Consider the following 24254-nt stretch of genomic DNA (forward strand, 5'->3'; position numbering starts at 1 on the left):
TGCCATAATATCATGGATTTGTTTCTCCTTTTATATATTAATAGATTGGTTGCTTTATCTATCGTGTTTTAAATTTTATTTTAAATAATGAAGAATTTAGTAATGAAAATTTATATAGCATCAACATGTATTTCGTGATTAGAGACAATGAAAAAGCAGTTTATGTAAGGTAAAAGTTTTAGTAGTTGATTTTAAAGTCCTAATATACTCAAATAAGGAATAATTTAATAAGTAAAATTTTAATTGCTTTCAAAATCCTAAATATTAGGGAATGAATTAATTACAAATTTATCAAATGTAAATTTTATTTTTAAGGGATAAAAAGGATGAACGATACTTTGCTAAAGGGTTTCATGATTTTAATCTAGAGGTTGTGAGTTCGAGTCACAAGGTGGGTTGCTCTGATGGTAAGCACCCTCCACTTCCAACCAAGAGGTTGTGAGTTCGAGTCACCCCAAGAGCAAGGTGAGGAGTTCTTGGAGGGAAGGATGCCGAGGGTCATTTGGAAACAGTCTCTCTACCCCAGGGTAGGGGTAAGGTCTGCGTACACACTACCCTCCCCAGACCCCACTAGTGGGATTATATTGGGTTGTTGTTGTTGTTGTTGTTGTAATCTATATTAGTCTTAGGATATGCGCTTTGTGCGTATTATAAATTTTTAAAAAATTATATAAATATTATTAAATTTTGTATATGTTGCGTGCAATTATTAACTGTCATTCGATAGTATTTTTAAAATTTGAAATTGAGTTGAAGAGATTAATAATTATGAACATTGGGATAAGGTATATTTAATAATAGTATTTAGTAGTATTTGTATTTGTATATAACCAGAGAATGAAACATAATTTTTCACAAAAAGTCTTTATCTATATTTTCTATTTTATTACACTAAAATAATTATATTATACAAAATTAATTAGTTTTAATTCTATGTTCGATTTATAAATCTATAATTGAGAATAAGAAAAATTGAAGGAATATCGACTGATATTATACAAGATATTTAACATAGAATCTTATATAATTCAAAGAAGGATTTAATGTACAAAATTTAGTTGAAATAAAATTATTAGTCTCTGAGCACATATTTTTTTAAAATTACATAATAAAAATAAATAAAATATGTTTCAGTCATATAAGTTTCTGAAAATGATAAATATTAATAGCAAGCTTAGATTGTTAAATAAAACTGAGAAAAATAATATAAAATAAAATAAAGTTAAAAAAAGAGAGTATTCAAAACCAGATGAAAAAATATTCAGTAATTTTAACTTTTAACTATATAATAAGTGAAACTTTTCTGGTACGACGAAGGGTATTTCTGTAATTAATTTATTTTCTGGGGGCATTATGGTAATCGGGTGATTTATACTCTTCTCGTACGACGAAGGGAACTTTAGTAATACGTTTATTGTTTAAGGGCACTTTGGTATCAGTAATAGTCCTTTTCTGTAATACAGCTGGCTTCACCTCTAACATTGTAAATAATTAACTCTAAATGAATTTACACACAATATCTAACCATACAATTTTTGCCAGTGTTTTGGATAGCGTGCGGCGGCAAATAGCGACGAGGGTCCGCTTCACTGAGGCGAGAGGCGTGCAGCGAAGCGCTCGCCTTTTTGATGTGAAGCGACAATTTATACAAAAACATAAAATATTATATATATTAATAAATATATCAATTCAAAAGTTAAACTCAACAGATAGTCATAGTAGATTCATAAACTAAAGTCTAAAGTGTAAAACACGCAACATCTATTCTTCTTCAAGATTTTCAAATTCTAGAACTTCATGAATGTTAGCATTATATTGGCTATCATCTTCTTCATCCTCGGAGTTTTCATTATTTAGGGACCGGTTTGAACTTGCTACTCATTTTCCCTTGTAATCTGAACTTGAAGAACTCCCTCTAAGACCATAGATATTCTCCTCAACTCCAGCCGCCATAGAAACAGTACCCCAATCAAGATCATCTCCTACATACACTTGTTCTTCTTTATGATTTTGGGGGGCTCCAGTTAACCATTCATTTGCCTCGTCAATGTTATCCAACAAAATTGGATCAATGGTATCGCGAGCTTCATAACGTCGCCTCAATGTTCTATTGTATTTAATATACACTAGATCATTGAGATGCGATAACTCAAGCCTATTCCTTTTCTTGGAGTGAATCTGCACATAAATTATTTAGATTAATTAATAGATACTAATAATAATACAATATAGAATATTTTAATATAATAAGTCTGCTTCTTACATGCTCAAATACGCTCTAATTTCTCTCGCATCCGGATGCACTACAAGTTAGGCTTAGTATTTTGATGGCAAACTTTTGCAAGTTTGGAGTTTGATGTCCAAATTTCATCCATCATTCAACTATAGAAAAATATTTTAAAAGTTAATAAGTATAAATCAAATAAATTAAATTAAAGCTATAAGGATATCTATATTAAAGTTAGTTACCTGGCGACCTTATGTCTCTGGCTCTAATGGCCGCCTGTAAACCAAAAAGGCCATCTGCTTGTGAGTACCTATCAAATTTCTTCCTTATTTGATCTACAAATCGCTGAATCAGGGACCAACTTCTCAAGACATTGATGGTATCTAACCCAAACCTTTGAATCCAAAGTGTCATCTCTAGTGTTCTTGTAAAATAATCCTGGGTTCAGAAGATGGCCTGCTGCATGCAAAGGTCGATGGAGTTGATTCGACCACCTGCTATCAATAATCTCAAAATATTTCTCATATTTCATAACATCTCCCTCAAATGACGCTTCAATAGTCTCTTTGGCTCTATCCATAGCTTCATAAAGATAGCACATTGGTGGTTTTCTCTCTCCATCCACCATACGAAGCACCCTAATCAAAGGACCACCAACTTTAAGAGCCCGAACAACGTCATTCCAAAATGATGGAGAAATAAGAACTTTGGCAACTTCTTTCCCCGTAGCTTACTTTGCATATCTATTATCTTTCCATCCATTTGAAAGAACTAGGTTTCTCAAGTTTTTCTTTTGCAAGTAAAAACTATGCAAAGTTAAGAAAGCCGTTGCAAATCTAGTCTTGACCGGTCTCACCAAATTTCTTTTATTTGTGAATTTTCTCATCAAATTCAACAACAACGGCCTCTGACTGATATAAGAATATATCTTGACGGCCTTAGTGAAAACTATAAAAGTAACAATAATAATTTTATAGTTAATACTTAATAGGACATAAGTATAAAACTATCAATAAAGTTAAAGCTTTAAAGATAACTATATTAAAGTTACCTGAAGCATATGAGTTTTCCTTGAATATGTCACCAAACATCAAGTTGATATAATGGGCAGCACATGGAGTCCAATAAATGTGTGGATACATAGCTTCCATCATCTTACCCGCACTAACATTCTCACTAGCATTATCGGTAACAACTTGTACAACATTTTTCTTTCCAATTTTATCAATAGTCTTTCTAAACAAGCTATACATTTTGCTTCCATCCATAGAAGAGTTGCTAGCATCATAAGATTCAAGAAAAATACTCCCTTTTGGAGAGTTCACCAACACATTTATGATCATTTTCGCATTCCGCGCTGTCCATTTATCCATCATAATGGAATATCCAAACTTGTTCCATTCCACTTTATGCTCCTCAATAATTTTGTCTATCTTCTTCACCTCTTTTTAAAGATGAGTTACTCTAACTTCATGATAGCTAGGAGGCTTTATTCATGGGCCATATTGTCCTACGACCTCACTGAATTTATCAAAAGTTTTGTAGTTAACACAATTGAAAGGAAGCCCTGCATCGTACATCCATACTGCAAAGGCACTTACAGCGCGATCCCTCAAAATCTTCTTGGCTTCTAAACCTGAACTAGAATCACCTTTTCCCTTTTCTTGTTGTTTTGCCGAAAAATAAAGATTGAGAGGACCTTTTGTCACAGTACGTGCCGTGGATGACCCACTAGAACTATTTGAAGATATCTTTTGAGTTTTTTTTTTTTTTGGGGGGGGAGGGTCCCATTTCATCATCTTCATCAATTAGATTCACCGATGCTTCTTAATTCATTTGAGTTTTTGTCACATTTTTCTTATCAACAAATGCTTTTACTTCCTCCCTAACCTCGGGAGGACAAAGAGGACATTGTACTATATTTTTAAATCCACCTATCAAATGTTACTTATGACGAGTTATTCCACCATGATATGTTTATTCACAACACAAATATTTAATTGCGGATCTTGATGAGCCTTTTATAGCATAATTCCAAGCTATATTATTTCGTTTATTACTATCGGATGACGCTTTTTCAATGCTGTTTTATAGAAAAAAAATTATCAAGTCAATATGCAATTAATTCTACTCTATAAGACTAAGTTTATAATTGAAAAAATATAGCAAAAAAAACAGAGCCTAAAAAGAGACTACTGCTACCGCCTCTGCTGTCGAAAAACAGACCCCAAAAAAAAATGAGAGAAGAAGAAAGAGGAAGGGAAGAAAGAAAGAAAGACCAATCGAAGTGCCGACTGTCGAAGGAAAGGAGAAGAAAAAGAAAGGAGAAGAAGAAAAGAAAAGAAAGTAACATACCTGGTTTACTATGCTGATGTTTGATTATGGAGAAGATGAATCCCAAGCCCTAATTTTTGAAGTTGCTTAGTTGTATTCGCTGAAGGAGAAGAAGTTAAAATCCAAGCCCTAATATTTGTATTTTACACTATCGCTGCCTTTTACTTCTTTTTCTCCAAATAGCGTCGCTACGCTACGCCTCTCGCTACACAGGCAGAGGCATACGCTTTTTCAGAATCGCACCGCAACAGACCAAAATAACGCTACTGCCTCGCGCCGCTTCGTCACACGCTATTAGCGACGTAGCATTCTCTATTTACAACACTGACTTTTACTAACATGATTTATGTAATAACTTAACTTAAGCACAAAGTCACATTCAAACCAACCACAAACTTTGATAAACAGCAAAGGAAACATAATAATAACAAAAAATGGAAATTTCTACATTGTTTAGAAAGTACCTTGATAGCAGCAAGAGAAACAAAACAAACATGAAAATAAGTCTCTGAACAAAGCTTGAAGCAAAGCAACCGCAATGAAACCCAGTAGAATAAGAAAGACGACCAGATTTCAAAAATAAGAAGAAAGGAATGTAGTTTTTGATTCTGAAAGATCAAGAATGATTTTCAGAAGTTTTTCCTTTTTGAAAGAGAAAAAATCTTAAGGAAATGTAGAAACATTTTTTTGTTTTGTTTTTGTGTATGTAAGTGTATTCAGATCTAGGTCTATATCTGTCTATATGTGTGTGTAGCTATTTCAGTCTCTCAAAATGTGTATTCATATATATATATATATATATATATATATATATATATATATATATATATATATATATATATATATATATATATATATATATATATATATATAAAATGAAAAAAGAGGAGTGTATTTATAGAGTGAGGGAGTGAAAAGGGATCAGAATTAGGGTACAAAAGAATCTGCCATAATTCCCATAAATTAGGGAAATGACATCTTTCTTAACAGAAATGGACAGATGTTCAATTTCTAGTACCTTACTTATCTCAGAAAATGGACAAGTGTCCAATTTCTGAATATTTTTGGATCTTATACCTATTTTCCTACTCAGCATTGGGACAGTTGTCCCTATTCTAGAAGTTTCTAGTATTTTCTGAATAATTTTCAGAATTAGGATTTCAAAACTGACCATTAAGGGTCTTGGAATTATCTCAGAACCAGATTGGTTCTATCTGGTTCTGGGCCTGAGTCAGGTGACTCTAGGCCTAAGGACTTTGGGCTCTTAAGCTTTTTACAAAGCTATGGGCATGTCTATTCAGACAGGCCCAATTTATGAGCTAAGTAGAATGGGCCACTTCATTGAGGCTCACCTCTTAACCAAACCAAACAACAGTAAAAATAAATAAAAAAAAGAACGGCAATTAATTTAACAAAATAAATAACAAAGCAGTAATACTAAAAATAAACTCAGAACTAATAAAGATAAAAAATAAATAATAAAAAAAATAGAAAGCAAAAAAGGATAAAAAAACAGTAACAACACAGAATAAAACGCGTAATAATATAAAAATTTTGGAAATAAAGAAAAACTTTTTGGATTTATATATATATATATATATATATATATATATATATATATATATATATATATTTAAAATTGTTTAATTAAACGATTTAAACAGAATATCAGACAGTAATAAATAAATAAAATAAAGAAAGAAGAACAGTAATCGACACAAAATATAAAGATGAAAAATAGGAAATAACATAAAATATACCCAAAAAATAGATCTAGCTGCTAAAAACCCTCATGCCAAGACTCCCATTTGGGATCTGAGATCCATGACGAGAGATCTTGGCAGGAGGATTAAACGGATTAGGTTGGATTTAGGGTTTTGAAAAATAAATTTAGGGTTTCGGAGACCCTAGATCTAAGATCTATGATTATTGGTGGGGTTTTTGGGGATTTGGCTGGTAAAGTGAGGTTCAGGGAGGTGAGGAGAGTGTATAGGGTAAGTTTAGGTGGCTTTGGAGGTCCATCGCCGCCGTAGGGCAATTTTCGGCGGCGGCGTGGGAGGAGCATATTGGGGCGGCTAGGGTTTGGTTAGAGAGAGGTGAGAGACGGGGTCGTCTCTAGGGTTAGAGAGAGATGTGAGAGAAGGGAGGGACGAAATGAGGGGGTGTAGGAGTCATTTAGACATTTATATACAAAATGACAAGCGAGTTCCGAGCCGTTAGATCTTGTGAAGATCAACGGCCAGGATCGCCTGGCATTTAAACGACGCCGTTTGGATTAGTGTGGGGCTGGGCGGATTCTAGGCATTGGGCTCGGGTGTTTTGGACTAGATTTTGGGGATTGGGCTGATTTTTACATTGGCCCAGTCCGATTTTAGGCTAATTAAACCCCATTTTGTTTAATTAACTTTTAAAAATCTATTTAATCTAAACAAATCCTAAATTATCTTAATTTGTAAAATTAAACCAACTATCTATTTGTATTATTTACATAATTAGTTAATCTTCAATTATTAAAAGGAAAAATTACTAATTTTAACACTTAAACTAAAAATATTAAAAATAAACCATTTTTGTGATTTTCTTCTAATAATATAATCAAATTATGTAATTAAGTACTAAATTCAATTAAAACCTAATAATGCTATATGATGAGGATTTAAATTTTTTTGTTGTTTTCTATGGTTTGAAAAAATGCTAAAAATGCATGAGAAATGCAACTAAATGCAAATAATTAACAAAAATCCTTAAGAAATCTAAAAAATAAAAAATAATTTATTTATTAATTTTGTAGGAATATTTTGGTACGGTAAAAATTACATGCTCACAGCTGCCCCTCTTTGCTCGGAAACGAAGAGTTTTCGGGCAAAGACAAAGTGAGCAGTCATGGACCAATTTTACCCGTTTTGATACTTCATGGGAAGCGTTTTGAAAATATTTGACCGAACCTTGCTTCAAAGGTTGCCTACATATCCTTGGCTATAAAAGAATAAGGTCAGTGTAGTTCTAGAGGTTTTGTTAGCTGGGATTACTGGAAAATTGTGATTTCACTTTGTTGCTGCTGTTACTGTTGCTGAACTCCGTATTACACCAAAGTAAAAAATGAAGAAAACTAACTAAGCCTATCAGATACGAGTTACAAGATTCCTATTTGTAAATTTTTCGAAGCTTGGTCTTGAGTCTTGGGTGGCTCTTTATGCAGACTCTGATCTGAATCTTGATGCTTGTTAGCTGTAGGTGTTGGTTCAATCTTCTTCATCTTTTCAGATCAAGATGGGACATGCAAAACTTGGGACTTCAATCTCGTCTTGAGCAGCCCATATCTTCTCCGCTTATGTACGTGGGTTTTTCTTTTTCTTCTTTTTTTTATTCTGGATTGAGACGTCTTCTTTTGGTCGTCTCGAACCCAGTACTTTAAGGTATAACCTGCTCAGGAATCAAAACAAACGAACGAAACTTTCTACCCCAGTATTTCTGTCTCAAATGGTGGGCATGTTCTTCTGCTCCCTTAGTTAGTTTTGTTTGAGCATCTAGCAAATCCTTTTCGATTTTTATCAAGTCAGCTGCATAGTCATGGACCTTCATTCTTAAGTTGTTGATGATCTTTTCATCTCTCTCGCTTCTTACAGGCGTTTCGGCGGCTATCCTCATATTTCGGAGTTGGGCTCGGAGCGCCTCATTCTCTCGAGTTAACTTTCTCTTTTCACCTTCAGCTACCTGCGCCTGCAAACCATTGTCAAATGCGAGGTTTCTCAATTTTTCCTCCAAGGCATGGATAGTGGCTTGATATTTCTTTCTTTTTCTCCCCAGGCCAACCGTTCTTGGATCTTGTCATCAAAAGCTTGAACATGAGGCCTTTTGGCAGGCCTTTCTGGCTCGGGCTCTGGTTCCTCATCAATGCAATTCCTTTTCTCGAACCATGTGGCATAGCCCGGATCTACTTCGCCTCTGGCAAGATCGGGTACTTGAGTATCAATTCAAGTATCGGCACCCATTCCAGATTTGTTGAATTAAAGCTTCGGGAAGTGGAGCTTCGGGATGTAACTCAATAACTTGGACACTCAACTCTTCATCCTTAGGTACTACTTGATATCTTCCCAATGGGGTGTATATGGTTGGACACTTCGCAAGCCCATCAATAGTAAATAATTCTTTGTGGCTGACATATATATAACTTCCCTCACCGGGAGCCATCCTAAAGTCCACTCAATCTGATTTGCCTTTAAAGCTCTCAAGTGGGCGATCCAAGATTCAACCCCTTCCGGGGACTTGTAGTCTTTCACTCTTTCTTCATAGTTTTCAATGAAGTTGCTCTTGCTTGGACCGTAGTTCATAAATTTCGAATGATGGCAAAGATGTTCAATTAACCAAATTTGTAGAAGAATGTTGCAACCTTCGAAGAATGTCGCCCCCGACTTACACCGCGTCAATGCCCGATAGAAATTCGACAATATTAGTGGAGCGAGTGTGTGATCTCCCTTGTCAGTTAGGACTTGTGCAATTCTAGCCATACGAATATCAACTATCCCCTTTTCATTTGGGAAGACTATGACACCCAGAAATGCCACGATGAAGGCAAAACGACGGTGAACTTTCCAAGTATCTTTGCTTTGTTTGTTGTTCAAACCTTTTTTATGCGTTTCAAATCCCTCTGGATGCCCATACCGGCAGTATAGGAAGTAGAATGAGCAGCTGCCCTCGTTCACACGATTCTTTCTTATTTGCTTACTGATGTTCATGATATTAAAGAAACGGCGCACTGACATGGGCCTCGGGAATATGAGCTGTTGATTTCTCAGACCCCGACCAAAACCTGTATACCCCGTTATTTCCTCCAAGGTGGGAGTGAGCTCGAAGTCTGAGAAGCGGAAGACATTACGGATAGGATCCCAAAAGGTCACTAAAGCCTTGATTAGATCATTTCGTGGCTTAACTTTCATGATATCGGTCAGAGCACCGAGATGTTCGACTACCCAGTCTTGACCCTATTTGTCTAAATCATACCACCACATTTGGAGCTGTAGCGGAACTTGCTCTACGGCATTCAATGGTGGATTCTGGACGGTATTCATTTTGTACCTGTGAGCGGGTAGGGTTAAGGTTGACTCTAATTTTGAAAGACAAGACCAGTAGAAGTAAAGGTGGATATTTGTGCAACCTCGACCAAAATGGTCATTTTGCAATAGTGGCCCCTTCATACTTTTGAAAAAAAGTTTTGAGGCCAAAGTAAGGCACTTTTCTAGGAAAAGTGATGATTTATTGACAGACACGTCCGTTCTTAGCGAAAATAGCCCTATGATAATTTAAAGGTATTCTAAGGCTATTCCGGTAAAAATGATGCAGGACTTAACCGAAGCTGGGTCGGTTTTATTTTTTGATCAATGGATATACTTTATTTATTTGATTAGAAAAATTGGGGTCGGCACCGATGAGGTTTGCCTATGTATCTCACATCCGGTGAGAATCAGACCCGCATAATTCGGCTAGTTTTGACATCATTACGTTCTTACTAGGGATCCGGCATGAGGCTATGCTATTCTAGGTTTAAACCTGGGGTGTGTTCAAGACATGGCTTACCCAAGCGGACAACCTGAGTCGAGGTGGAAGCGACGTACCGGGAGCACGAAAGTGTACCCGGCCTAGTGGTTGATCCATCCTCGTTCTATTTGGTATGACTTCTAACAGAAAAGTGGGCCACGCGTACGTGTGCACCATATTTTTAGAAGACTCGGAAGGGAGGCGTAAGAAGACAGTTTATACAGTTCAAATAATCAAAGCAGTAAATGAGAGGCAATTAGCACATTAGGCCCACAAAAACAGTAATATCAACAAACAATAAAGCCAAATACAGATTACATTACAAGCTCGAATTCTGAACCCTGAACCAGAGATTTTGGGTTCGATCCCCAGCAAGTCGCCAGAGCTGTCACACCTCCTTTTTCCCGAGGGAAATATGGGGTAAGGGAGTTTTTTCAATTGAAGTGACATTAATCGAAATGGGATTATTTATTTAATTGCAGAGTCGCCACTTGGAATAATTTATGGTGTCCCAAGTCACCAATTTATTTTAAATCCCAAATCGAGGAAGATTGACTCCATTATTAGTCTGCGAACACAGAAGATCGGGCAAGGAATTCTGTTAACCCGAGAGAAGGTGTGAGGCACTCCCTTATTTCGTGATTTTAACACGGTCTCTTTACAATCATATACCTGGCTTAATTAATTTGTTTAATTATGTATTTTAAACCTAAGTGCATTTTACCTTTTATTGCTCTTAATTTTGGCGTTTATGGATTTAATCTTTGAAACAGACTACATGTGTGTAAATCCGCTTTGTTGGGGGCACTAAAATCATGTCACGCAAACGTGTACACAATTAATTGCGCGTTATTAATTTAAGATTGTTTGGCCGAAGTTGCGCGAACGCATACCTCGATTTAATTTTGGATATCGGGATCACGTCACGGGACATGTACACAATTCACGATAGTAGTTTAAAATCCGCGCCTAAAGCATTTCTACAAGTGTTTAATTAAGGCGTTTTATTTACAAAAATTGTTTGACCATGGTCACACGAACATGTACCTTGGTTTGTTTTTGGCATCACAATTATGTCATGCGTGCGTGTACATAATTGTAATAATTAAGTTGATTATAAATACCTTAAGTTATGCTTATGTCTCTAAACTAAATACTCTATGTCATATGGCTAAGTATAAAGGTTCAATACTAGGTGATATATTTGTTTGAATCAATTGGGGCAGTTTATTTATTAACTCTAAACATGCCCAGATTTAAAAGTGCTTGGGGCCTGACAAGGGCTAAGTCCAAATGAACTCTAGCCCAATACATATATTATCCGTTATTGAATTTAGCTAAAGAATTCAGTTTGAAAAGGATTTGGGCCTGCTTGAGTTTAATTGACTCTGGCCCAATGCATATTTTAAGGCAGCTAAATGAATTCAGTCCAAAACAAATGATTTTGGGCCTAATGATCAAGGAGTCCAAATGACTCTGGCCTAGTACAATGTTATTAAGCATTCAATCAATTAAACACATTTAATTCAAGAAGGTTTGAGCCTAATAATGAGTCTGAATGACTCTGGCCCAATATCCATTTGTGGACAAATAAATAAAATTACTTAAAAAAAGATTTGGACCTGATGATAATGAGTCCAAGTGATTCTGGCCCAGTGCATATTTGTGTGAATGAGTTTGAGATTAAAATCTGAAATAACAATTATAAAATTTTGCCCATACTTTGTTTATCTTTTAAAGCAAAAGATTAAAGGGGACTGAGAACGTGAATCAAAAACTAAATTTGAATAATTTTTCCTACTGATTGCCTCAGTTTAAAACTTATTTGCATTTAAAAATTTAAAGTGAACGTTTCTAATCAAGTTGTTTGCTTAATTTAATGACTGAAACCTAAGATACAGTTCCATGGACCCAATTGGTTTGGGCCTGAAACTGTATTAGGGCCTGCTACTTAGTTGGCTTGTAAAAGCCTAGTTTTATGACCCAAAATTAATAAATTTTGAGTTGTTGTATTTAATTGTTTTAAACAGTATGATAAAACGAATAGTCTATTAAACTAATTTATCGCACAAGGAAATGCAGTAAAATTAAATTATTACATTTTTTATTAACTGGACAATGATAAACAAGCTGCCTATTATTATTCTATCAAATTTTCTAGAAATGATTTATGTGATACTATTGCATACAAACATACAGGTCTTATAAATACATGAAGCTTTAAACAAGTTTTATAATTTTTCAGAGCACTTTGACATTACAACTAATATACCTTAAACTGCCTAAAACGTTGTAAATAATTAACTCTAAATGAATTTACACACAATCTCTAACCATACAACTTTTACTAACATGATTTATGTAATAACTTAGCTTAAGCACAAACTCACATTCAAACCAACCACACACTTTGATAAACAGCAAAGGAAACATAATAATAACAAAAATGGAAATTTCTACATTGTTAAGAAAGTACCTTGATAGCAGCAAGAGAAACAAAACAAACAGGAAAATAAGTCTCTGAACAAAGCTTGAAGCAAAGCAACCGCAATAAAATCCAGTAGAATAAGAAAGACGTCCAGATTTCAAAAATAGAAAAAAAGGAATGTATTTTTTGATTCTGAAAGATCAAGATTGATTTTCAGAAGTTTTTCTTTTTTGAAAGAAAAAAATCTTAAGGCAATGTAGAAACTATTTTTTTGTTTTGTTTTTGTGTATGTAAGTGTATTCGGATCTAGGTCTATATCTGTCTATATGTGTGTGTAGCTATTTCAGTCTCTCAAAATGTGTATTCATATATATCTAATGAAAAAAGAGGAGTGTATTTATAGAGTGAGGGAGTGAAAAGGGATCAGAATTAGGGTACAAAAGAATCTTCCAAAATTCCCATAAATTAGGAAAATGACATCTTTCTTAACAGAAATGGACATATGTCCAATTTCTAGTAACTTCCTTATCTCAGAAAATGGACAAGTGTCCAATTTCTGGATATTGTTGGATCTTATCCATATTTTCCTACTCAACATTGGGACAGTTGTCCATATTCTATAAGTTTCTAGTATTTTCTAAATAATTTTCAGAATTAGGATTCCAAAACTAACCCTTAAAGGTTCTTGGAATTATCTCAGAACCAGATTGGTATCTGGTTCTGGGCCTGAGTCAGGTAACTCTGGGCCTAAGGACTTTGGGCTCTTAAGCTTTTTACAAAGATATTGGCCTGTCTATTCAGACAGGCCCAATTTATGAGCCAAGTAGAACGGGCCACTTCAGTGAGGCCAGTTCTTAACCAAACCAAATAACAGTAAAAATAAATAAAAAAGAACGAAAATTAATTTAATAAAAATAAATAACACAGCAGTAATACTAAAAATAAACTCAGAACTAATAAAGATAAAAAATAAATAATAAAAAAACAGAAAGCAAAAAAGGATACAAAACAGTAACAACACAGAATAAAACGCGTAATAATATAAGGAAAACAGAATATATCTAAGTACTGATATATATATATATATATATATATATATATATATATATATATATATATATATATATATATATATATATATATATAAGTTTGTTTTAATTAAACGATTTAAACAGAATATCAGACAGTAATAAATAAATAAAATAAAGAAAGAAGAACAGTAATCGACACAAAATATAAAGATGAAAAACAGGAAATAATCATAAAGTATACCAAAAAAATAGATCTAGCCGCTAAAAACCCTCATGCCAAGACTCCCATCTGGGATCTGAGATCCTTGACGGGAGATCTTGGCAGGAGGATTATTAAACGGACTAGGTTGGATATAGGGTTTTGAAAAATAAATCTAGGGTTTCGGAGACCCTAAATCTAAGATCTATGATTATTGGTGGGGATTTTGGCTGGTAAAGTGAGGTTCAGGGAGGTGAGGAGAGTGTATAGGGTAAGTTTGGGTGGTTTTGGAAGTCCACCGCCGCCGTAGGGCGATTTCCTGCGGCGGCGTGGGAGGAGCATATTGGGGCGGCTAGGGTTTGGTTAGAGAGAGGTGAGAGACGGGGTCGTCTCTAGGGGGTTAGAGAGAGATGTAGAGGGGGGAGGGACGAAATGAGGGGGTAGGAGAGGGTTTGGACACTTATATATTAAGTGGCAGGCAAGTTGCGAGTCGTTGGATCTTTTGAAAATCAACGGCCAGTATCGCCTGGCATTTAAACGGCGTCGTTTGGATTAGTGTGGGGCTGGGCAGATTCTGGGTATTGGGCTCGGGTGATTTGGGCTAGATTTTGGGGATTGGGCTGGTTTTTACACTGGCCCAATCCGATTTTAGGCTAATTAAACCCCATTTTGTTTAATTAACTTTTATAAATCTGTTTAATTTAAACAATTCCTAAATTAAGTGCTAAATTATCTTAATTTGTAAAATTAAACCAACTATCTATTTGTATTATTTACACAATTAGTTAATCTTCAATTATTAAAATGAAAAATTACTAATTTTAACACTAAAACTAAAAATGTTAAAAATAAACTATTTTTGTGATTTTCTTCTAATAATATGATCAAATCATGTAATTAAATACTAAATTCAATTAAAACCTAATAATGCTATATGATGAGGATTCAAATATTTTTGTTGTTTTCTATGATTTCAAAAAATGCTAAAAATGCATGAGAAATGCAACTAAATACAAATAATTTCAAATAATTAACAAAAATTCTAAAAAAAATAAATCTAAAAAAATAAATATGAATAATTTATTTATTAATTTTGTAGAAATATTTTGGTAGGGTAAAAATTACATGCTCACGGTACTAACATGAAATAATTGTATATTAGGCTATCATAATTCAATGTTTTGCAAGGCTTCTTCAACAGTATTGAAATTAGCATACTAATGTTTATTATATAGTTTAATGTATAGCCAAGAGAAATACTTATGTGTTCCTTCACTTTTGTCTTTTACATACTTATGTATGTAAAAAACTTTGTTTGGGAAAAGTGACCAATGAAGTATTTGAAAAATTAAGATATTCTTTTTTAAATCACGTGATGTGGAGAACAATCCTAATCCTACTTTAGGAAAGTTTAATTTCAAGTTGAGCTTGAGCAGATATGAATCAAATTTTTTACTAAGTTGAGTTCTTTTTGTTTCAGGATAAGTGTGCTAAGCAGATCTGATTCTATACTTTGATCATATTTTTTCCTTATATTTCTTGTGATTACAAGGGTAAATCTTTTAATTACAAACTACAATATGTCCAACAAGCTAGCTAGAGTACAATTCCTTCTGCTATTACATACAATACTACGGGCTCTATCATCTTACCAGCTTCATAAACACTTTTCAAATTATACCACATATTATACAATAAACTATATTTATAACACCAAAATCAGCCAACTCGGAACAAAGAGTGGCGATCCATCTTTTAGAACTTTTGAATTTCTACATTCACTTGGCATCTTTAGAATGCCGAAAGAAATCCAGGGCTTAGGGTATCTATATGAAACTTCATTTTAAACCTTCTAAGCGTCTGACTCTCTTACTCTGTTTCTATAAGACAACAATGGAAGAGGAAAATTTACTACCTATTTTGTCATTGTTTTTTGCCTACGACAGCATCCAAAAAAATAAGATGAGATACTGAATGGAGGTCGACCGATTGGACTATACATGATCAGGAAGGGATTAAAGTTATTTGCCTTCTTTGATTCGTGGGTGAATGCTGTGGAATATTTATGTTAGACAACAAATCTATAGTTGTACTTATTCTAGCACAAAGAGAGAAAATAGAGGATTGAAGAAAACAATAAGAAAAGAAGTATTTAGACCATATGGGAGTAAAAACCACTTACTTTTACTGGTTTGCTTTTTGCAGATTAGAATTGCATTGAGAGTTGATAAAAGTGCACTGAATTTTTATTTGAGAATCAATTTAGAAATTGATAGAAGAGTGGTGGTGTCGTTATTTCTTACTTTAGAAATAAAAATAGCGGTGCCCTATAATATTGCGTTGTTGATCCATCTCAATGTATATGTATCGTCTCTCTTTTTTCTTTGGGGGCTGGTTCCCTGTCCCAAAAGTGATTTATGGCCCAATTGGTCCCACATTTCAACAATAGCTCTCAAATTAATGCTTCTGTCACACGATAATATCTTCTTTAGCTAGATTGTCAGTCCGCGATGCTGCTCCGATTGCCGATCTACCTGGTGTGCTGAGATTGTATTAATTGGTAAGCTCTCTTCGCTGATTTAGTTCCTTGAGTGTTGATTTGTTCGATGAGAGGATATCTGCATGTGAGTTTTGTTTCTCCATTTTCCTTTTTTGTGCTTCACTCTTTTATTTTTCTTAAGTTGTGAGGGGATATGTTTATTATGGTATTTTGAATTGATCCAAAATATCAAATCTTTTTTCCCTAATTAGTTTTCGGTATATACACACACTTCATTTCATATAGTTAAGGATCAAACAAGAACTGATGGCATTTGATAAGTGATAATTATCATTTTTAAAACTCTTGCACAGCATGTGAAAAATTTTCCACTAGCCTCAAAAGCAGTAAAATTTAAATTAAGAACTCTCCCTGAAGCACCACTAAGGACAATAATATGGACATATCAAGAGACATCAGTTTGCAGCATCTTTAACCCAGGCATTCACATAGTTTGTCATTAGTAAGCTTTCAACAACAACAACAATTCCAGTGGAATTCCCAAGTGGGGTTTGGGGAGGGGGGTGTGTACGCAGACCTTACCCCTATCTATGAAGGTAGATAGGCTGTTTCCGAAAGACCCTCGACTCAAGAACGTAAAAAAAATAGAGCAATAGAGAAACAATAGCAACAACAATGTAATAAGACAATGTAGGCAAATAATATAACGAATAATGAAAGAGATCCAAGGAAATGAAACAACAAGATTAGTAAGCTTTTTTTGGAAAAACAAAAGGGATAGGCTTGTCGTTGGCAATATGCTTATCTCGATTTTATCCTTTAACATGTGTTTAAATACAACTCAAAATTTCTATTTTGAATGTTCCTTCATCTGCTTTATGCATTTCAAACCTTTTTGGTGTATCTCATCTTCTAACTGGTCATGATGAGAGTGGTCGTTGCTTGTAAGTATGCTTAGCCTATTTATTATTGTTAACATTTTGATCTTTTTACTATAAATTATTCGATTCAAATATGATAACTCACTGTTTATGTAATAGAAATAAAGCAATTGAAGTAGTTTTTGCAGAAGATTGAATCTACCTAGAAATTTCTAGTGTAACCTTGAAGTCTTCATTCAACATAGAAAGCAATTATGCCCATTCGTAGAGTAGGGCCAGATGATAGAAATAGAAACACCACTACTTGATCTCTCCTAAGTCACGGTATATGTGAGTATGGTTGTGATAATGATAGTGAATATATTTATCTTTGCTTCTATTGCAAATTTTAAATTTTAAATTTAGTGATTATCACTTTTCAATTTTACACAAATACCAAAAACAATGACGATAGTCTTCTCCATTGAAATAGGTTTAAGGTTCATATGCCTAAATAGGTCTTCCAAGGCTGTAAAATATTATTTCACTGCCTAGCTATCTAAGTTGCTCCGACATGGCAGTTTAGGTGCCGTGCCCGTGTCGACACGACACTAGTATGTGTGTGGGTATGGGATCCGTACCGGATCTGGTCAAATGATTTTGGATACTTTGACCACGACGGATGAAAAAATTTGAGACGATATACAATTTAATTCCCGAAATCAAAACCAAAATTAGGATAAATTTAAATAAAATAGCATACCTTATCAAGGAAATCAATCCTTTTATTATCTACAACTTGAGAATAAAAACGAAATTCATACTTTTACAAGCTATACATAAGTATTCTCCAAAATTTATCATAATTTATAAATATTTTTTATATTTTTATTTTTTGAATTATTTTTAGCCGGATCCTTACACCCGTATCCGTTCTAGGATCCGTATCCACGAATCTTAGAATTTACATCTCGAAGGATCAGACCTCTAGATCCGCACCTATGTCGGACACCTACACCCGTGTCCGAGCAACTTAGCTAGCTATAAATTACATATAAGAAGATACATAATTCAGCTGATTTAGAATATGCCTTTGATGGTGGCATTTCAATAGGTCTAGTGTGTCTTGAACAAATGAATATTGCATATTTTGTTACTCTCTCCGTTTCAATTTATGTGAACCTATTTGATTGGGCACGGAGTTTAAGAAAAGAAATAAGACTTTTGAATTTGTGGTGTAAAATGAAGCACATATATTTTGTGTGGCTATAAATCATTGCATAAAGGTAAATTGTTTCCAAACAGGGAAAGTGGTCATTCTTTTTAGCACGAACTAAAAAGGAAATAAGTTCACATAAATTGAAACTTTGGAGTATAATATTTAGTCGACAGTATTTTTTTTTGGGAGTAGTATGAAATTATCTTTCTTAGTGTGGAACCTATTTTCTGCAGTGTTGTTAGGCATGTGGCTGTGCACGGGTACAGACCATCTAGTCTACTATATATAAGTGAGTAAGATGGACGAACACTGCACATAGAAGTGATACAAAATGCTATTGTGAATTGTACTCCACTCAGTCAGAAAGACACACCTCTCAATCACACGTATATTCCACTCAGAAAGATTCACCCACTTTTTTTACACAGTTATGCTGCTTGCTCATCTCTCTTGAACCTTCTTACCTATTTTCAATTTTCTTCGAATTCCTTCTGCATCTTTGTGGTCTTCACTAAATTTCTCTCAAAGCTTTTCTATTTTGTGTATTTCTTCAAAGATTCTCCCTTTTGGCTTATTTTTTATCGTTTCGGTTCGAAGTTCTGGCAAGTTTTTTGTCTAATTAATCATTTGCTTTTATTGCACTTATTTGATGGTAGATTTTTGCTAGATTTACATATGTCAATAATTTTATCTAACCGGCACATGCATATCTTTTAATGTTTATTCATTTCTGAAATTACGATTCTCTTTCTCCTTCAGTGCTTTGAAGCATCAAATTTGTCGCTAGAAGATTAAGTCTTGACAATACGAGTAAGCACACTTCAGTATCGGTAGGCATACTTTCATGGTGTTCTGTATGTGTAAATGTTATAGTTAGTGATAGTTTCTGTCCTAATGTCTAATTTTATTTTATTATTGCTTTAAATTTCCAGTTATCTAATCTTTTTCTTTCTTAATTACTTGACATGATACAGATGACTCTAAGATGTTTGATGAAATGCCTGATAAAACATTAATGATTTTACCGGTAAATGAAACTTTTTAGGTCACTGCATTTGAAATTGGACATCATAGAAGATATGTAGTTGATGAACTTCGAGAAGAAAAAATTTCACTGTTTAAATTCATCTCTACTGATATTACACTATTATAATCACAACTGTAAAAGAAATCATGTCTTGTGTTTCGATAAAAAAAAAATTGCTAGCTATTGTGATTTTTGGTCTTTACTGCTTTCTCGCGGAAAATTACTTACATTACATTTCCGTCCCTAAACATGTTATATGCACATTTTCATGTTCAATATAGTTTCTGTGAAAAATATTTGTATTATCTTGCGAAAAAAGTAATAAAACAAAGGTCAATGAGGAACTAAGATGTCGTATGCAATATGCTGAATTCTTTTGGCATCAACAGTTGATGTTCTCTGATAGAATTTAATGAACAATCACCTCTTAAATTCATGAGTTTTCATATAGAATAGCGTAAAGAAATTGGATGCCAGGTACTTTTGCATCTATAGTTGACATTCTCTGATAGAATTTAAGCAAAACGATAATATTCTCTTACATTAATTAGTTTTCATACAAAATAAACTTGAGTACATATTTTTCAATGGTTATAACCATATTTGTTTTAGTTCTTCTGGTTTTTTTTACATATAGAAATCAAATAATCGTTTAGAAAATTGGAGCTACGTTCTTAGGATGGTGTCTTAAGTTTTAGTGTCTTGCAGCATGGAGATCATAACTCTTGGGGATAAAAGGATAGGCATGAAAACAAGTGTACTAGAGGAGAAGGAGAGCAACTTGTTATATGCTTTAATTTTTCCGTATTTCATATGTGCTATTGAGTGAAATCTCTTTTCTGATGAGGAGTTAAGACAAGTGATGTTAATGCTTAAAAAAGGTGGTCTGACATTAGTTCCACTTCTGATATTTTATTTTTCTAGAACTTTTTCAATTATGATTATGACATTGTGTAGTGGTTTAAAACCGTCCCAGAGTTGTTATGATATACCAAACTAATTAGAGAAAGGAATAGTGCAAGGCGTGAGACTTATGTCAAGCAGTTTATTCAGGTATATAAAAAGAGGTTAACTACTAGTTGAAACTGTTTTTTTTTTTTAAAGGATAAGGTATTGGTGCACTTGATTACTCAAAATAAAGGATATTTACAACGCTCTACTTCGAATCCTGAATCATGATGTTTTTGAGTGAAAAATATAGATTGGAGAGGGCTTTAAGTTTTCACTACATTAGTCTTCATCCATTCACAAAGTTTTTTATGCATTTCATGATCTATATGGTGATATGTCCTACACTATTTAAAGATCAGAGAGAATGCAGCTTCACTCAAATAAAGTAAACCATTTAGTATTTAATGATATCTAAATCCTCAATATATATGTGCATCTCATCGCATAAAATGTTGATGAAATGAATCTACCTACTTTTCAGGATATAATATATGTTTCAATATCTTTACAACCAACAAGGAACTCATAACTCCAATTTCACCTGTATTACTTGAAGATGCAGCAGAACTATCCGTGAACACTTACAAGTCTAATAGCATGTTTGGCCAAGCTTCTCCAAGTTCAAAAACATTTTTTTTCTTCAAAAAAAGTATTATTTTTCTAAATTTGAAGTGTTTGGCCAAGCTTTTAGGAAAAAAAAAAGTGCTTTCGAGGAGAAGTAGAAGCAGTTTTGGAGACGCAGAAAAAAGTAGCTTCTTCCCAAAAACACTTTTTTGAGAAGCACTTTTGAGAAAAATACACTTAGAATCATTTTTTAAAAGCTTGGTCAAACACTAATTGCTGCTTAGAAGTACGTTTTAAATTAATTAGCCAAACACAAACTGATTCTCATCAAAAGTACTTTTGAAAAAGCACTTTTGAGAAAAAGCACTTATCAAAATAAGCTGATTTTTTGGCCAAACGGGCTATAAAGAACAATACAAAAATGTATCTGGTGAAGAAAAAAAAAAAGCTAAATACCTAATTGGTGTGGCAATCTTAGCCATTGATGCGAATCTGACTGTAAGGACTTGATGTCACTGTATGTGATTCTATTTTATCTTGGTACTTGGGGTGGATACCTTTGAGTTGTGGATGTATTGGGTGCGGATTTTGATGCAAAAATCAAGGGTGTCATGTTCGTTTGTCCTTGTGTCATGTTCATTTGTCCTTTCTCAAGACTCTTCATGTTCCTTTATACCTCTTCTTAAGAGTCAAAGTTGGGGTCCTGGAAGCGATGTCATTGAGTTTCAATATTTGCTAAAAGTGAGAGCAAGAGTAACTGATTCAAGAAAGAGAACTTGGAGTCACAAACTCATCAAAGATGTAGCGAAAACCTGTCCAATTTGACATTGACTCATTAAATCTTTCATGTTTTTTCTGCTCATTCTTTTCCTTGTGTGATAGTTAGCTTCTTAGAGTAATTTGAAAATATCACTATTTACTTTCAGGGCTTGCTAATACTGAAGCTCCTCGCTGCCTTTGCCAATCCATAATATTGGTGCCTGTTATGTTTTAGTTGTCTACTTTAACTAATGTCTATTCAAGAGTTGATTATCTCTTTGAAATAACATGAAGCAACATTTTTAAGTTAACAATTGTTTATAGTTTTGTTTTAAGTGTTACTATCTTTCCTGCATTCATTTGAATTACTATATTGATGATGATAATGTTCTATAATCTTTTTTAACATAATTCTTACTGTGAGATTGATGTTATTACCTTTTCTTAAGGGTGATATACAGCTTTTCCTCAACTGCTTTTTGATGACTATAAAGGTGGTCGTTTATTAAGATAGAGTGTGGTTATGACCTTAATATTATGAGGTTATCAACAATATATGACAAGGTTAAAATAGTTAGAAGAGATTATTTGTACGAATACATAGAGGAATATATTACTACTTGCATTTACGTTTTCAGTAGGTGAGTAACTTTATCCTCGATGACCGCTATCTCATATAATGTGACAACCATAGTCCACATATAGCTGAGAAAGTTCTTATATTATTCTGTATTAACAAGTTCCTTGCAATGTTTAAGGGTACATATTCTACCGTGGTTTCTTTCTCTCTCCAGGATAGAGAAACTGGTTGTGGTGTGTTATTCCTAAACGTGTTGTACAGTTAGCCACTTTAGCGCAACCAGGAGTGGATCGGAGATGGCGGATGTTGCTCAACCCTGCAATTACAAGACTTGGATGTTTCTAAATCAATCAATTACAAGACTCCATTCTACAACCAAGATACTCCTTCCCATTATACCAATTGATCTTACACATCGATGTGCTTGAAGATATGGAGAGTCTTCCATGTTAACTTTTTTGGTACCAAACAATCGGCCATGGCCACAATGTTGTAATTCAAGGTCCAACTCGTTTGCATGTCCTGTAGTGTATGTTTGATATTTGGCAATTCTTTTGTAGAACACAACTCGATCGGAACTAATTCTTATGACCTAATTGCGTATGTGCAGAAGATGCATGTTCTGCACATGTTATACTGGAAGGTTCTTTTGTTTCCTGTTTTGATTTCAATTTGAATGATGTCTATGTTGCACATTATGAACAGAAAGACAAGTTAGTAGTTTAAATTGAATTATTAAAGTAGTACCTCAAAACACTTATGGAATAGTTAGCCTATACTGGGCCCGTGCCTTCTCTAGTAGATTAAGAGTAATAGATAATATATTTATAATGAGTAATAGATGAAAATACTTTTATTTTTAATACACTCAATGTCAATTACTATTATTTATTACGTACTTACTCCACAAAAAAGTCTTTTCATAGAACTTTTGATCAACTTATTCTTAGTTATGATGGATTCATGGTAAAGATACTCCAAAAACTAAAGGAAGAAAAATTATACAGGACCTATAATAAACAAAATCAATATCAATTTAATTTTTTTTATTTCAACTCTTTATTTACCGTTCAATTTCACACCATAAAGAAAGTATAGGTTAACGGAAGTTTCTAGGTTAGGCTTTTATATATTACTTAATTACTATATTTATCTAATAGCTCTATAAGGTAAAATTTTAATTGATATTTAAGTTCAAAATATTCAGTTTTCCTACATAATAGTTCCAAAAAAGGTAATTATTTAATATGCAAGATTTTAGTTGATTTTAAAATCGTAAATATTAGAATAATTAAATTACTATTTTTTATAATGTAAAATCGATTTTTTAAAGGGCAAAAAAGGCGAATGGCATTTCGATAGTTCATCACATTGGACATAATTGCAATTGAAGTTATATTTCTAATATTTAGGACTTTGAGATCAAATAAAATTTTATTTATTAAATTATTAATATGTTAAAAAAATCCTAATATTTAAGAATTTACAATTTATTAAAAGTTTTACCTTATATAAATATTTTTCTAGAATTTCGGTACCATATCTTTAGTTTTAGGACACCCAAAGAATTTACTACAAATTATTAATATTTTAAGCATCACTATATCTTTTTCGGCAATTATAACTAATACCTAACTGAATAACCTAATTGTCTATTTTTATTTATCTCTACATATCTAACCATGGCGAATTATAATATACATGGTTATTAAGACAAAAGCAATATCCATATGATATTCTAATTTCAGATTACTAATAGCTTCTTTGGGAGTGTTCATGTGCTAACAACGTGTTTGAGTTTGATTATATTCGGGACTGGGTCAAAGTGGGTGACTCTCAACAACGGTTATAGTGGGTTCAAGAACTAAGTGTAGTGCCTAAGGATTTTAGGTCCGTTGTGTGGTTAAGGATCGAGTTTTTGCAGTGGGTTATGAAAGGGACTTGGAGTGTTCTATGTTATCATCGGGTCTGCGGTGCAGTATTGTAGAAATGGGAGAGAAAAACTTCGGATTCGTAGAGGATCTTTCAGAATGGGTGTAC

The 24254-nt window shown here is 33.6% G+C and overlaps 3 long non-coding RNA genes across 3 annotated transcripts; 1 reads left to right on the top strand and 2 right to left on the bottom strand.

The window, feature by feature from the left end:
- Positions 1-1744: 1744 nt before the first annotated feature.
- On the bottom strand, positions 1745-5318 carry LOC107811846 (uncharacterized). The gene is made up of 4 exons (XR_001654006.2): positions 3279-5318; positions 2470-3175; positions 2264-2382; positions 1745-2178 (listed from the first exon to the last, which is right to left on the bottom strand). It is a non-coding gene; the product is annotated as an uncharacterized LOC107811846 (long non-coding RNA).
- Positions 5319-7322: 2004 nt separating this feature from the next.
- Positions 7323-12959, bottom strand: LOC107800162 (uncharacterized). The gene is made up of 2 exons (XR_012705772.1): positions 12573-12959; positions 7323-9637 (listed from the first exon to the last, which is right to left on the bottom strand). It is a non-coding gene; the product is annotated as an uncharacterized LOC107800162 (long non-coding RNA).
- Positions 12960-18766: 5807 nt separating this feature from the next.
- On the top strand, positions 18767-22912 carry LOC107800164 (uncharacterized). The gene is made up of 3 exons (XR_012706079.1): positions 18767-18935; positions 19093-19163; positions 22429-22912. It is a non-coding gene; the product is annotated as an uncharacterized LOC107800164 (long non-coding RNA).
- The last annotated feature ends 1342 nt before the right edge of the window (positions 22913-24254 follow it).

This window comes from Nicotiana tabacum, chromosome 23, assembly GCF_000715075.1.
Source record: "Nicotiana tabacum cultivar K326 chromosome 23, ASM71507v2, whole genome shotgun sequence".
Classification (NCBI taxonomy): domain Eukaryota; kingdom Viridiplantae; phylum Streptophyta; class Magnoliopsida; order Solanales; family Solanaceae; genus Nicotiana; species Nicotiana tabacum.